The following is an 11,119-nucleotide window of genomic DNA, read 5'->3' as shown; positions in this document are numbered from 1 at the left end:
CCCACCAGCCACTTTTCAGGAGAAAAGTGTTCCCATAAAGATTTGCAGAAACCCGCAGAGGGTCACTCTGAGTCCCCCAGCACTTGATGGCAATGGGTTTGGTTTTGGTTTATTGTCCCATCATGTGACTCACTGCATTGAGCCATTCCAACTCATAGCAACCATTTAGGATGGAGTAGAACTGTCTCCGTGGGTTTCGTAGGCTGTAAATCTTTACAGGAGCTGAAAACCTCATCTTTCTCCATGGAATGGCTGGTGGGTTTTACCCACAGACCTTGTGGTTACCAGCCCAACAACACAACCCACTACACCTCAGAGTTTATATATATATTCATGGAAAATTTCCATGATCATTGAATTCCATTTTTTTTCATGGACTTTTTGAAGCCCGTGTGTGTCCAAGAAATTTACATTTCATACAGCACCCAGGGCATGGGATTTTAAAGATAAACATTGAGTGTGAGAATGGAGAGCTGCTGTTTGGCATCTTAGATCTGCATACATTTATATCACTTCTTACATCAAACATTTCTGAAATCTCCCAGCGGCATGATGCACCTGCAGAATTGTAATATGGGCAGTGATTTTCAATGATCTAAAAATCCAATGGATCCATTTGCTGAACGAATTCTAGCTCCTCGTTTGGTTTCTATTTTCTTACTCATATTCCTTTTACTTCCAAACAAAAAATAAGTTAGACAACTGTTGAAATTTTCTCAAGTTGTTTCTGGTTTGTTGCCAACTCAAAGACTTTATAGTTAAAGAAAAATAACCCAGTCAGAAAATGAACAAAAAATTTTTTTTACCAAAGACAACATTCAAATGGTCAACCAACACATGAAAAAAAATACTCAGCATAATTAGCCATTAGAGAGGTTCAAATCAAAACTACAGTGAAATACCATGTCTAAAGGAGCCCTGGTAGCTTAGTGGGTTAAGTGTTGGATTATTCCCTGCAAGGTCAGCAGTTCAAACCTATCAATCACTTCCTGGGAGAAAGATGAGGCTGTTAGCACCCAAAAAGATTTACAGTCTCAGAAATCTAAAGGAGCAGTTCTATTCTGTTTTACAGGGTCCCTATGAGTCAGAATTGATCCTACACCAGCTTGTTTTCATTAAGGATAAATCAGATGAGAATGAAGTAGAAAATAAATGTTGGTGAGCATGTGGGGGGATGGAAACCCCTCTCCATTGCTGGTGGGAACACAAAATTGTACAGCCCTTGTGGACAACAGTGGGGCAATGCCTCGAAAACCTAAAAATATAACTACCTTCAAAGCAAAGCTAAATATCACTGCCATCAAGTCAATTCTGACTCATAGTCACCCTGTAGGACAGAGTAGATCTATCTGTTGGGTTTCTGAGGCTAAAAATCTTTCCCAAAGACCAAACTCACTGCCATCGAATCAGTTCCTTCTCATCGAGGCCCTATGGGACCCTTACAGGGGAGAGTAGAACTACCCCTGTGGGTTTCCTAGTAGAAAGCCTCATTGTCTTCCCTTGGAGTTGCTAATGAGTTTGAACTGCTGACCTTGTAGTTAGTAGTGCAACATGTAACCTACCGCACTACCAAGCTCACTGGAATTGAGTCCATTCAGACTCATAGTGACTGAGTAGGACAAGATAGAACTGCCCAGGTTTCTGAGACTATAGCTCTTCATGGGAGTAGATAGCCTCATCTTTCTCCTGCAGACTGACTGGTAGTTTCAAACTTCAGACCTTGTGGTTAGCAGCCCTTCGAGTAACCACTATGCCACCAGGGCCCTGTGCCACTAGGACTCTATAGAACTACCCTGTGACCCAGCAAGTCCACTTCTAGGTGTATACCTCAAAGACTTGAAAGCAGAAACTCAAAACGAGACTTGTACACCACTGTGCACGACAGCTCTGTTTACAATAGCCCCACCGTGGAACAACCTCAATGCCCAGGAACAGACGAATGGGGAAGGAAAACCGGGTACATACATACAATGGAATCCGACTCAGAAAGCAGGAGAAACGTAGTCTTGATACAAGTTGAATGTGGATGGATCTTGAAGATATTACGCTGTGTGAAAGATGCCAATCACAAAAGGATGAATATTGTATGATCTGATTCATATTAAAAGACAAAGAAAGGGAAATGTATAGAGACAAAGTTTATCAGTGGCTAAAGAGGGCATGGAGAGAAGGGGCTGGCTAATGGAGATGAAAAATTATATTGATTGAGGGTTGCACAATAATTGCTGTAAAGTTGTCATCACTGTAAGTTGTCATTGCTGTAAGTTGGACGTCAGTAAAAATTGAATGGATGAAAGTTATGATAGATATATTTACAAAAGTGACAAAATACAAAAAGAGTAGCTGCGGAGACTGCTTATGTCCAGGCACACATGCACAGAATTTGATTCCGTGGTTTGAAGGTATAGGGTTATGGTTTCATTATTAATTTGCCTAAGAGTGTGTTTTGTGTTTTCTAGTCTGCTTCTCCATTCATCCAACAGTGCTTAGGGCTTTGCATGGTTTGCAAGGGACCATTCAGTGCACAGTTGGTCTCTATTCACCCGCAACAACAGCAGGAGAGTCAGGATAAAAGAAGGTCATAGAATGTGTGGCCGTGGTCTCTGTGGACGGTCCTCATTTGCCTCGAGACCAGAATAACTGGGTGGTGCCTGGCTACGATGGATGAACATTTTGATAGAAGATTCCAGAGAAGAATTCTGATTTGAAAAAGGGGGTAATATACAGAACCAACTAGTAAATGCTTAGGGACTGTAGACTTTCAGGAGCCACGGAGGTTGGTTGAACTTGCCAAACTATTGGCCTGAGATCATCTTTAAACCTTAAATCACACGTATCTCCTGAAGTCATTCGAAAACCAAGCGATGATGGAGACAGTGCAGGACCACTGTTTCCTTCTGTGGTGTGTAGGGTCGCTGTGAGTCGGAACCAACCTGACGGCTCCTCACAGCAACACCCATAGATTGATTATGTCAGGCCGGCTTATTTCTTCGCTCTTTTGGTAAGGACACTGCAGGGAATACACTTTCCTTTTCTTCCAACAGCATTTCCTTCTATTGCTATTTTCAGATCTTCTTTACAGTAGGCGAGGCATTTGATTAAACCTTAAAGTTAGACGAAGAGTGCTTCAAGATGCACTAATAGTGGTGAAGTAAGCAGGTTTCAGGTGGGAATGTTGGGGGAAGACAGGGATTGCAGTGAGACATGTGAGCTTAAGAACAGTTAACTGTAGCATCATCTCTCACACCCAAATAAGAGAGAAAAATTGTGCAGATGAGGATGAGAAGTCACATTCTTTAGCACCGTCTGCTCTGAAACACCTGGCATTACCGTGAGTCTGAATGGTCTCAAAGGTGAATTGACATTTGTTCATAAATCCTCAAGTAAAGGTTAGAGTTCTGGTTTAGAGTCCAAGTTTAGTCTCCTGTAAATGAACGTCACATTAGAACTTCATGCTTCTCCATGTTTTTCTATTAACATAACTGATAAAATGTTTTCTGTTCCCTTGAATTTGAAATGTGAGCTTCTTCTTGTGATTCCTTCTCTCTGCCCCCTAGTGGAATTTTCATAAAACTGCTGTAGTGGTGTCCTGAGTTAACTATCAGGGGATGTTCATCTTCTATGATGTATCTCATTGGAATTTTTTCAAATGATGGACAGGTACTATTACTAAATAATTAAAACCCATCATAGATTGAATAATAAGAACCTCAAAGACATCTGGGTGTCTTTTAAGGACCCCCCCTCATTTTAAGGAGTATTATTAAATTGATTTTCACTTAGGCCATTTTTATGTAGAAATGGAAAATTTACATTTTGGGGCAACAGTTTTGGTTACAATTTCTTTCAGTTTTTAGACTATGAAAAATTTTCAAACATTTGGCAAAGTTGAAATAATTTATATAATAGACAACTATATTCCACTTTGATTAATCTATATAATGGGCAAATATATCTCAGTTTGATTGTACAATTACCATTGACCTGTTTTCTGTTTGTTTGGTTTTTTAACCATTGACTTGTTTATTGCATACCTAACCATCTTTCTAGTCATCTAACAAGCAAGCTTATTTTGTAATGAATTAACAGACAGCAGTACACTTAGCCCGAAAGGCATGGCAGTAACAAGAATTCACTCTTCGTTGATAGTTCTTTTTCCTTCATTTGAGGTCAAATGTATGGCCAGTGAAGAGTATTGTTTGATGAGTTCTGCTTCTTTTCAAACCTCATCAAAATATGGATTATCACTATCATCCAGGAGCCCTGCGGGTGCAACTCAATTGGGTTAAGAGCGTAGTTGCAAACCAAAAGGTTGGGAGTTCAAACCCACCCAGGCTCCACAGGAGAAAGAACCAGAATTTTGATTCTGATAAAGATTACAGCAGAGAAAACATTAGGAGATTTTGGATTTGCACTTAATCCTAGCTCCAATCCAAGAACAATTAGTTCTTACAATACGGCCCTGCTTGATACTCGCCCTCATGAAGGAAACATGGAAGATATGGGTGCGCTAGCAAAGTGTGGTGAAGAAAGTAGGTGGTGCCTGGCTATCACAAAGAATAGCATCTGGGGCAGTGGTTCTCAACCTTCCTAATGCCATGACCCTTTAATACAGTTCATGTTACGGTGACCCTCCAACCATAAAATTGTGCTTGTTGCTACTTCATCACTGTAATTTTGCTACTGTTATGGATGGGGCGACCCCTGCGAAAGGGTCGTTTGACCCCCAAAGGGGTCACGACCCACAGGTTGAGCACTGCCGGTCTGAGGTTTTAAAGGCTTTTCAAACAAGTAGCCATCTAAGTGAGACATCACATGGAAGAAGCATGCCACCATCTCTGATCCAAGAATTGTAAACCATATAATGCAAATCCAAAGGAGGGAATCCAAATCCAAACCCAGAGCGCAAATTGTGAAAATCTGGTTTGTAGAAGGCTATAAATGACAATGGAAGATCAAAATACATTAGGGTCTGCACATGGAATAAGTCTCCCGTGATTCCCCTCTGACCATAAATGAGGGATGGGAATAACCTGGTGATCCGACAGAGTGTTAGAGAGATCTCTGACAGTAGATTCCAATGATAAACCTGACTTGAATGGTGTAAACCTTGCCATTTGATTTCCTTTTTGATACACTTTGAGCTTGATCTGCCTTTTAATGTTTTCTGGTTGTTTTTGTTTGTTTTCAAATCGGGGCTTATCTCTGTTGTATATTGCTATTGTTGTTAGAGTTCTTGACTCTCTGTATCTCTCTGTGTTTTCCAGTATCTGAATGAGACCCAGGTGGGGTGAATCTTTAGCGATAATACCTAGAATAAGAGATACCTGGCAGGTCCAGAAAGGGAGGGGGTATTTGGGGAGCTGATATCAAGGAGCACAAGTAGGAAGAAAATGTTTCAAAAATGATTGGGGTAGCAACTGTCCAACACTGCTTGATATGACAGAACTATTGAATGGTATGATGTATGGATTATGTCCTAATAAAATGATTAAAAAGAAAAGCAAACCTTAGGAGGGCGGTTCTCTTCGGTCACAATATATTAACGTAACTGAGAAATGTTTTCTCCTCTGTCTCAAGTTCTCCTCTGTCACACGGGGTCAATAGGAGTCTAAACTGGCTGGGTGGCACCTGACAACACCCCACCCCGACCCCGGAGTCCTCAGGGAGTGCACATATGGCACACTGTGCTTGTCTGCTATTGTGGTTTTGTTTGAACTCACCCAGAGGTACCTTGCAAGAAAGGCCAGGCAATATGCTTCCCCAAACATCGGTCAATGGAACCCCTATGGAGCACAGCTTTACTGACAACTGGGTTAGTCATTCAATGGGCTATTCGTAGTTACCGTCCACTCACTATGAGGCATCATCCTAGATCCCCTGCCATCTAGGCAACCGTTAAAGGACCATACTTTGTGAAATGAACAACACTATCATTGGAAATCATGTTGAAAAGGATGTGGCCAAGGAAGCAATGTCATGCAAATTGCAAAGATGACTGGAAAGAAGCCATTCAAGATGCTAAGCCACCATATTTGTCATGGCCTTGGACTGTTTGAGAAAGCCTGGCTAATTTTGCGCAGAATGGGCAGTAGGGAAGATGAAATCTGGCTCTGTACACCCACTGGAGGAGGGCTGACCCTGCTCAAAGGGACCCAAGATGTCCAATCAGTGTTCTGAAAAATAGTCCATCCCATCCAGGAGTCAGAGAAGTGAGCAGATAACCTGTCATGAGTCTAGTCAGGCAGGAAGTGGGCAGCTGGGGCAAGGTCCCACTCACGTGGCTTAGCACAAGGACCAGACTCCAGTCCCAGGGTGGAGTCAAGGATGCACACAGCTCCCAGATCAAGAACTCCATCCCTGAGTGTCTGGACCAGCTTCCAAAAGCCTTAAGAATATTTAGGTTCTTCGACTTAACAATTGGTTGTTAAGGAGTTTATCTGTGGAAGGATCAGGTAGCACAGAGATGAACTGTTTTTCAGTTTTTGTTGTCAGCTGCTGTGGAGCCAGTCCCTGACTCAAGGACACCCATTCCCAAGAGAACCAGACTGCTGTATTTTACAGAAAGGGTGGCACGTTGGTAAGCTCTTCCATGAGTGGAAAGACAGTGGAAGCAGAAGGCCATGCTCCGTGTACAATAAAGAACACTTGTACTCGTCCATTCACTGAACGGTGACCATGTGCCCACTGTGGTTTACCTATTGGAACCTTAATGCCAGGCAGAGGCTCCGCTTGCTGAGGGCTTAATACGAAAGGAGGAAGGTCAGGCAGATGCCAAGTACATCATGCATGGCTGTAAATTGTGACAAAACTCAAAACTTGTTGCTGCCAAGTTCATTCCAACTCATGGCAGCCCCGTGTGTGACAGAGTAGAACTGACCCAACTGGGTTTTCTTGGCGGTGATCTTTATGGAAGCAGATCACCAGGCCTTTCTTCCGGGGCACCTCTGGGTAGATTAGAACCCACAACCTTCGGTGGAGCTCAGACCATTTGGACCACCCAGGGCCTTTGAAAGGGAGATGTACTTTAAGAGACTATTGGATCTCCCCAAACTCTAACCCTTAATCATACTTCAAGCCTGAATCTGAACTCTCTCCCATGGCTCAACTTTCAGCAAAACAATGAGCAGGTCCATACTATGAGTAATCATACCAGAGAGATGTGTGCCCCTGTGCTAGGCACGGTTCTCGAGAGAAGCAGTTCTCAACCTATGGGTTGTGACCCCTTTGGGGATTGAATGACCCTTTCACAGGGGTCACCTGATTCACAACAGTAGCAAAATTACAGTTACGAAGTAGCAACAAAAATAATTTTATGGTTGGGGGTCAACACAACATGAGGAACTGTATTAAAGGGTTGTGGCATTAAGAAGGTGGAGAACCACTGCTCTAGAGGAACAAAACCAGGACACTTATGATTCTCTCTCTCTCTCTCTATTTATATAGCATGAAGGAATGTAACAGCTAATTAGTCCACATAGCAGTACAGAAGGCTCAGTTCAACCCACTTCCATGGAACAGTTAATATACTGGAAGTCCTTCAACTCAAGAGGGCTGCCGGGGCCAAGGTCAAGGAAGCAGACAGTTGAGTCTTCCCTTGGGCACTGCAGGCAGAGTCTGCCCACTGGCAGCAAACAGCAGGGTGGGTCACCAACAGTAGCTCAGGAGCTTAGCAAAGTAGGCCCAGGTGGAATATCGAATTCAAGCAATGCAAGATGACAGGATAGACCAGCAGTGTGACAAAGCAGGTCTCGAAGGAACTTCAAGCTCTAGCAACACGATCCATGGGTTGGCTGTCCCACAGGTAATGTAGTTCACAAGTTGAGGCAGAGAACTACCTAAAGCAGCTGCATGCTGATCTGATCACCAGAGAGCAAGGGGTGCGCCATGCGGAGCCATTTATCTCTTTGCCCTCCAATCAAACTGCAACCTGATTAATGTTCCTATTGGCCAGGTTGGCACGATAAATCTGCCTATCACAGCCCCTTAGAACAGGGGTCCTCAAACTTTTTAAACAGGGGGCCAGTTCACTGTCCCTCAGACCTGTTGGAGGGCCGGACTATAGTTTTAAAAATAAACAAACAAACTATGAACAAATTCCTATGCACACTGCACATGTCTTATTTCGAAGTAAAAAAAAACTGGCAAAAACACCCGGTGGGCTGGATAAATGTCCTCAGCGGGCCGCATGTGGCCCGCGGATCATAGTTTGAGGACCCCTGCCGTAGAACAATCAGCTGTGTGAGATCAAGAGGGCAGCGCTGGCCCAGCAATCAAGCTCAGAAGGCTGGAAGGGGCTGGGATGAAGGATGAGGGGGGACACGAGGAGGCCATGAGAAGGGCACTGTGACATTGTGGGAGTGGCCATCAATGTCTCAGAGAAATCCAAGTGTGTGTTGGATCATTGAATGGGAAATCAATTTGACTGGAAACTGCTCACCCAAATCACAATGAACAGTTTTGTAAAGAAAGGAATTTAAGAAACGGAAGATGCTGGGAGTCTCTGAGGGAGAACAGACGAGGGGAGCTCCTTTAGACAGCGTGCTCTGGACGGCTCTCTCTGCAGAGCACATGTGGCCAGCAGGCACCCTCCTGCCCTTTATACTTCTAGGAAACAATAAAACCTGTTATTTCCTACAACTTGTAAACAAACGCAAGTGACCTGGTGGTGTAGTGGTTACAAGTGGGGCTGCCAACCACAAGCTCAGTTGTAAACCACTGGCCACTCCTTGGGGTTTTCCACTCCCGTAAAGGATTACAGTCTGGGGAAACTCACAGAGGCAGTTCTACACTGTCCTATAGGGTCGCCATGGGTTGGCATTGACTTGATAGCAGTGAGTCTAGTTTAATGCTTTTAATGCTCGGTCTTAAGGTGTGAAGGGATGTAAGTAGTATATTATCGAGATGAGACTTCCGCTAAACGTCATTCTTGGCTCTCTGGTGATCCGCTACTAGCTCTCTTTTGGTTGTTGTAGGATGTTGTCTAGCCAAGTCTGACTGATAGTCACCCACTGTGACAGTGTAGAACTGCCCCATGGGGTTTCTTAGCTGCAACCTGCAAGGGAGCCGACTGCCAGGTCCTTCTTCTGCTTCCAGGGCATTCGTTTGGACCCTATGACAAGAGCTTCGATATTCCTCTGCTCGGGAAATTGCTTGAGCATGCTCTAAGCAGATTCTGTCCCTCAGGTTGCTGGCCTACAATGGACATGCCTGACCGTGGCGGGGGAGGTGAGCTGTGGCCTTGTACCCACCCAGCCAGAACCCAGGTCGCTCCTTCTCGTCCCTCACCTGTCACACAGCAGACCATGGAACGAGGCCAGGCTGGTGCCAGCTGTTCTTTCTCGAGACTTCCCAGAGTGCACTGCCGTCATTCCTTCAGCAGATGTTCATCGTGCTTCTACCATTCCTGTGCGGGGCTCTGGGGAGGAAACCACAGCAGGACAAAAACAAGCTCCGTGGGCACGGGACTTGTGGGCTTGCAGGCAGGCTACGACATAAACAAGCCATGCCCACACATTGTGACAAAGCTATGCTATGATCAGATACTGGGGTGGGGGTCGGGGGCGGCACACAGAATAGAGACCCTCCTTTGGTCCCGCGGGGTCAGGAAAGACTTTCTGGGGGAAACGCTGTTGGCTTACACCGGGCTTTGAGGTTGAGAGGGAGTCAGCAAGGTCAGGTAGGGAAGAAAGAATGAGGGCAAAGTAGGAGCGTGGGAAAGGCCTGGAGGTGCAAATACCGGCCGAGTTAATGAACTACCTGCAAGTTCACTGCGACTGATCATAGTGAGAACGGGACCTCAGAGATGTCAGTCCTGTGCAACCAGCTCTCTCTCTCTCTCTCTCTCTCTCTGTCTTGCTCTCTCTCTTTAATGGCTTTAGAAAAAAGCACCTTTTTGTTGTTGCTGTTGATAATATCCACAGCAAAACAAACATCAATTCAATGGTTTCTACCCATCCAGTTCAGTGGCATTGATGGCATTCTTTGAGTTATGCATCAATTGAGTCATGCCTCCTCCATTGACATAAACTACCTGCCCTCCAAGGTTCCTAGTGAATCGTTTGCGTTCTCAGAAGAGCATAATGCTCAAAGAAGGTTTACTAGTTAAATTATTGTTTGATTTTTAACAAAGCTCCAGGTGATATTTTTAGTTTAAGGTTTCAAGATTATTTCATGGCAACATGTCAGGGGTTCAGCCAGCCTCTAGAAAGTATGGAATCCATGAAAATGTTAAATTCTGTTTTGCATTTTCCTGCTTTTGATCTGGATGCTTCTGTATAATCAAAGATCAAAGTGCCTAATCATGATAGCTGGGCACCATCTGGTCTCATGACAGAGGAGACAGTTGCTCATGAAGGCATGTGTTCCATATCCTCCCCTAATCCTGACTTTCCTTTCTTTTCACCATCATTCTTTTTAATCTACGTGTATTAAGTAGAACAATATAGTAATACCCCCCACCCTCATAAAGTATGCACCCAACTTCACTAACAACTTCTGGACAATCTTGTTTCCTCTATACCTTTCCCACGGCCTCAAATTCTCCTTTTCCCCCTTCCTGGGATATTATTATTTATTTTAATTGTGGTGAAAGCATATGGAATACAATTAGCCAGTTCAAAAACTGCTGCACATATAATTCAGTGACATTGATTACATTTTTCAAGTGACCCAGCCATTCTATTATCTTCCAAATTGTTGCCCTGGGTGATTTTGAAGCACCTTGCAGATACCATTTCATCTGTAAATATTTATCTCCAGTTCCTGGTACAGTACTCACTTATGGCAGGTACCCAGTCGATCAATAAACTCATTCATTTGCTGAACCAATAATCAATGAGTGAAAGAGAGGTAGCTGCCACATTATGACACGGGCAGGATCCGGCATATTGGAGCTTGGGCTCTGTTCTGTGAACACCAGTCAGTGCAGAATCCTAACAAGAGAGTGACTGGAAGCAGTCACTGTGCTTAAAGTGGAGAAGGAATTGGAGGTGGCGGATGCATCTGCAGAGGGATTTTTTTTTTTTTTTGGGCAGGGGGTAGCTATTGTATACATTCTCCTAATGATTACAGCCCAGAAAGTGCTACAGGGCAGTACCGCTCTGTCAATGGCAAACAG

The sequence above is a fragment of the Echinops telfairi genome, unplaced genomic scaffold (assembly GCF_000313985.2).
Source record: "Echinops telfairi isolate 266 unplaced genomic scaffold, ASM31398v2 ScPeMD7_1;HRSCAF=3_0, whole genome shotgun sequence".
Taxonomy (NCBI): domain Eukaryota; kingdom Metazoa; phylum Chordata; class Mammalia; order Afrosoricida; family Tenrecidae; genus Echinops; species Echinops telfairi.
This window is presented reverse-complemented; position numbering follows the sequence as displayed.